Below are 6,379 nucleotides of genomic sequence, written 5' to 3' on the forward strand. Positions count from 1 at the left end.
CGCTCCACGTGCACATCCTTGACGAGGTAGGCAGTGACTGCGACGTGTTCGACAGCGTCGCCAGTTACACGTGGCGGTGGCAATGCGAGATCTATATTTTGAGCAGCAACGACACCGTGACGAATGTGACCGTGCGGCTTATGAACAGTTACTCTTAGAAGAAGAAGAAGAACAAGTTCAGATATCTGGTGGTGCTGGTGTGGGAAGTAATGGGACTCTCTTTCTTGAGTTTGCGTTCAATTCCCGGAGGATGGTTCTGTGTGTGACCCTTCAAAATTGAAATTTAGGGTTTGAGGCAAACACATAATACAACAGCTTAGAAAACAATTTAAAGGAAGAAGGATAAAATTGTATTTTCATTTTTCCAGACGGGTAGCGGGTACCAGCAGGTGCGGATAGTGTGATATCCGAACCCGACTCGTCAACAAGCGAGTATTAAAATACCCGCTACCCGTTACCCGCGGGTACTAAATACCCGTAGCGGATTTTATCCGCGGATACCCGCGGGTACGAGTTTTTATGCCATCCTTATTCTCCACCCTTTCTTCTTCTATTTTCATGTTATTTCTACATTCCATGGAATGCTAAGCGTCATTGGTTTATTTTTATTTACGTCTTTTGCTTATTAATCAAGTAAAAGTAATGATTTTTATATGATAATAAGTTAGCATGGTTTTAAATCTATATAACATATCAATCATATGAGTCCAAAGGTTTTATTTTTAATTGAGAATTTACTTTGATTAAAGTTAGAAACCTTCATGTGATTGAATGCATTTTTTCCAATAATTGAGAATGTACTTTGATTAGTGGTAAAAAATTTAACGAGAATTAATCAAGAATGTACTTTAGTTAATTAGTTTTTTACTTGATATAAGAGGTAAAAGAATAAACATGATTAGGCATAGTAATATTTAATTGAGAATGCACTTTGGTTAAATTTACGATGATTAATCTACACAGTTTTTACTCTTAATTGAGAATGTATTTTGGTTAAATTTACATTGATTGATTTGAAAATCTAAGACAATAATTAATTAGACAATAATCTTTAGATAACCAATGATGAATCCTATTTTGAAAAGGCAGAGAAATCAACCTATTTTCTTTCTCATTATTTTTATCTTTTTAAATATTTTAATAACTTTATTTGTTTTTATCTTTTGTTATTTTTTTCTTTAATATGTTATTGATTTTATCTTCTTTATTGTTTTTGTTTTACTAACCCTTTTGTATAGTTTTTATAAAAACTAATTTGTTAATAATTAATTTTGTGTTCGTTGTGAGACGACTTAGAGTTGAATTTATCTTTTCTATTTTGTTGTCTAATATCTTAGGATTGAATTTACCAACTCTTATTAGTATTAATTTGATCGTATCAACGACAACATTATTAGGAGGCGTGTTAGTATTCTGTTGTAAACCAAAAAAAAAAAAATAGTTAAGTCTAAAAACTCTAATGTTTTGTTCCTTTAGTGTGTAAAAATACATTACACATTGTTTTTGTTCCTATTTTTTTCTTTCTTTCCCTTTCTCTGCCACTCTTTTATGTACAACCACGAAGTAAGTTTTAGCACCTTAGTAGGAATCCTCACATTGAATGATAAGTTTACAAGTTTGACATATAAATTGTCTAAAATGCTTTTCAAAGTTTATTTTTACAAAAATCTCTTTTGTTCTAAGGTTAGTTACAGGTTAATACATGCATCTTAAATATACAAGAGATAATGATATTTACCATATCTTTTCATACTAGTTCATTGACTAACGAAGACTACACATTGAGTTCTTAATCAACCTATTGAGTTTCACTAGAAAAATTATTATTGGAAGATACAAATGATTATCATTTAAACCTCAACTATTGAGTTAAAACAATGTATTATTTAGACCATAGTGACTTCTAGTTAAGACAAATATTCTTTGAAACATAATCATTCCTTACTTAGATGAATATTGTTTGAAATAAAATCACTCCTTAGAACAATTTATTTTTCTTTATACATGATATAGAAAGTAATATTAATTATTTGACTTTCTTCTCGACTTAAAAATTTAATCTGCATCCTTCAAGAGAAAACTTTAGTGTGTTTTGTTAAGTCCAAAGATATTTTCATAATTGCATATAAACTTCTAAAGTCTCTTAAAATTATAAATTGACCCTTAAATAGTTTTCAATAATTACAATTTAATCCTTAATTATTTTTCATTATTTACAAATTATTCATTTAATATTTTTAATAAGTGTAGTTTATTCCCTTGCCAAATTTTAATAATTACACTTAGGTCCCTAATAAACTAATTACATTGATTTTTTGAAGACTTAAAACTTAAATGAAAATTATTCATTTGATTTACATCTATTTAATTTGCGATAAAGTTTTGTTTTATATTTGATATCCATTATAAATTTAGTTAATACAAATATCTCAACTAAAATTCTTAGTGTTTTTGAATTTCATAAGTAATTTCATCGAAAAATTCACCACTAATAAGATTTATAGTATTTTATTTTTCTAAAGTTTCGGAGATACGAGAATACACTAAAAATATTTGTCATGTTTTTTGTTTGAAAAACATTTGAATTTATTCAGGGGTTAAAGTGTAACAAAATTAATGTAAAGAATAAGTTTGAGTGGATTTTTTTTTCTTCTCTTAGATTTGCATCCTTCCAAATGTAATTTCAAGGATTAAAGACATATTTCTTTTACAAATTACCTTTGTCCTTTTGTGCAAAGCCTTAGTTATAAATACAACCACATCTTCCACATCTTTCACACAATTTCTTGAATCAAAGAAAGAAAGACCTAGGTAAGCTTTTTTCTCATCTTCTCTTCTTGCTTTTCTTAGTTATTTAAATTTTTTGTCATCTAATTTCATTCAATTAGGGCTATAGTTAGGATTTATTCATTCCTATTCTTCTTACATACTCTTTAAATTATAATGGCTAAGATGTGTATTCTTTTGCACGTAATCACTTTGGGCTAATACGAGTATTCTATTGAATTTCAAGTTAAGCCTGTTGGTAAAAATGTTTTGATTATGATTGAAGAATGATGATGTTGAATTTAGAGTTTTAACTTTCTTTGAATATTGTTTGACCCTGTATTCACAATATCTTTTTAATTTAGCACACAACCTATACTAAATGAAATTGAAAGGAAATGTTTTTATAAAGTGAAAACGAAGTCTAAAAGGTTTTTCTACATTTATAATTGATTAAGTTTTCTTATAATTGATAAAAAAAATGTTCCTAAAAGGTTTCATGATTGTGTAACTGATTGTCTCTTTTGACAATATATATTAACCTAAAGAGTAGTTTAAATGTTTTCAATATTCTCATAACTATAATCTTTCATAATTGATTAAATGAAATAATTGCATTAAATGAAGAAAAAATTTAATTAATCAAACACCATCCTTGATAGATTAAAATAGAAATATTTCTAACTGTTTTTCAAAATTTAATTAGAATAATCAATTAAATGCTTGATATAATCAATTAAAAGCTTTAGTTCTTGTTTTAAACAAGTGCTCTCCGAACTCTAAAAATAAAGAGTCAATCTTAATATTTCAAATAACTTTAACAATCATTGTGGGCAAATTATATTGAGATTGACATAGTTGTTTCATACTCACAAAAGTACTTTAAAGATTTCAATAATAAACAGTTTCAAAATCTAAAATCCTTATAATTGCTTATGTTGAATTTTAGTAAACTCTTTCTTGTTTTGTTGAAGTGTGTTGTTGTTGTAATAAGAGTTTATAAGACATGTATTCTCTTGGGTGACAAGGATTTGACAAGGCTAAGATCCTATTAAGGTTGGTCAAGAGTTGATAGGGCATATATTTTCTTTGTGATCAAGAATTGATGGAGAGTTTATTGTTATGCTCAATTTGTAGTTGCAAGTTCCATTGTACAAACTTATATTGATAGTGGAACCAATTTTCATGAAGTTAAAAAACAAAGAATAGATAAACGGGTCGTTGATTTTAACCATTGTAAATCCTCTTGTGTTTTTCTACTTCTACTTTATCCTTTTTAATTGTATAACTATCAATCTTGATCGAAAAATCTAATTACATCTTGTTTTACAAATTTAAATTTTTCTAAAAGAATTTAAAGAAAGAGAATTTTTTTTAAAAAAGTTTCAAAGCCAAACTTACATATTATTTAGATACAATCACTCCTAACTAAGACGACTATTCTTTGGAATATAATTACATAGTTACTCCCCACTAAGATAGGTATTCTTTGTAATGTAACCACTCATGATTAAAACAAATATTCTTTAGAAAACAACCATTTATGACTAAGATGATTATTCTTTAGAATGTAGTCGCTCTTAGCTAAGATTAGTATTATTTGTATATAAACAAACATAAGTTTTGGTAAAAGAAATAACACAATCAAGATAATGAGTTAGACAGCTAATGAATAATAAGTTAAAAGGATACCTAGGGACATAAAGAACATTATTAGAAATACAGAAAAGGAAAAAGACTAATAGTCTCGATACCATGAGCTAAAACCAGAGACTCATTAGTCATTGTACAAAAAGGTAAATTATCCTGAGAGGATAAAAAGAAAAACAAAGATTTGTTACTAATAATGTGATATGTGGGTCCTGAGTTGAGAACCCAACGACTAATAAACGAAGATTGACTCAGACCAACACATACTTGTGTGTGAAATAAAAAGTAGAACTAGAGGGCTCACAATCCTCACACCATTTTAGAAATTCATTAAAAATAGCAGATTGATTAATAATATTAGATGGAGAAGAATTCATATCAATCTAAGCAACAACAAAAAAGTGAGGACAACGATCATGTAATGCATAACACCTATTAATCTTTTGGCCTAGCTTGCCACAATGGTCACACTTGTGACACCCTTTTCCTGACTTGCAAGAACAATAACAATCATCATGTTGAGATGCCAAAGCAAAGGAATTATAGGTAGAAACAAGTGTATTATTGATAGGTTTACTTGACACACACAAAAGGGTGGAACAAGTAGAAGTAAAATTGGATATATCAAGGGAACCCAAAATCTGATCACGGACATGGGAATATTTATCATCAAGTCTGTGTAAAGCCAATACCATGAAAAACTTTGATCGTTGTTCTATTTCTTGGGCTATAGTAAAGGCATAAAGTAAAACCTCATTAAATTCATAAAAAAAAAAAGGCATGGATCTTACGCAAATAATCAATCATAAGGTTCTGATTTCAAGGAACAACAATATTCAAAAGATCATGACAAACACCATAAAGACATTCAATATCATTGGTGTACAATAATTTGGCTTGTTCCCAGACTCTAAAGCATGTGTTGTAGGCACGAAACATTTGTTTTACTGAAGATTGGATGGTATTCTTAAGAACAATACATAATTGAACATCAATTCTCTTTCAATGGGAAAAATCACCGAAAGTCATATAAGTCACCTTTTGGTTTGGTAAGATAATCAAGATATCACGTGACTCTTAAGCCAAAGTTTTATGTCTTACACCTAAGTCATATAATTAGTGTCATTTAACTTATCAATGAGCAAGTGCATATAAACAATTAATAAAGACTGAGAGGTTAAACACACTGGAGATAGAAAAGATACGAAAGATGCAATGAAAAAAGTGAGAAAAAAATCTTAAAAGATCAAAGTTATCCAATCGAGGTAACAAGTATAAATCCTCAAAAGGAAGAAGGAGGTAACTTCAAGACAATTGATCGTTGTCCAAATAATATTATCCTATTTAAAAAAAGCACGATCTTTTCTGAATTTGATTCTTTCTATAAAATAAACAAAGAAAATCATAGAAAAACACAAAAATAAAACAGAAATAAAAACGTCATAATGTAACATATTGATGAACTAATAAAAACTTACCACAAAGATCTCAATTTTTATAAAATTGGTGTTCTATGACAAGAATCAATAAAATATCTCCTAATAAATTCAAAATTCAAATATTGACAAAAGCTTTAGACTCTAAATACCATATTAAATATAATAAACCTAGATATAAGATAAATCTCTCTTATATTTAAAACATTATAATAAAAAATGATACAAGTATCTATAATCACCAAACTTAAATATGATAAATAAACAATATTAAAAAACAATATCAACAATATCTACAACACAATATATCTAAATGTTCCCTAAGATTCTTATTCAAACCATGACCTAATATGCCACAACGGGTCAGACTTATTCTCCTTTTTTAAATAAAATAACCAAATATCAAAACCCCAAGACGCCAATGAATATAATTAAGAAATATAGATTATTTCTTGATAGTAGTTATAAAAATTGCGTGATATCTAATCTTTTGTTTCATTCAGATTGCATACCAGTATAAATGAAAT

Source organism: Vigna umbellata, chromosome 11, assembly GCF_029865625.1.
Source record: "Vigna umbellata cultivar VRB3 chromosome 11, Vumbellata_1.0, whole genome shotgun sequence".
In the NCBI taxonomy this organism is placed as follows: domain Eukaryota; kingdom Viridiplantae; phylum Streptophyta; class Magnoliopsida; order Fabales; family Fabaceae; genus Vigna; species Vigna umbellata.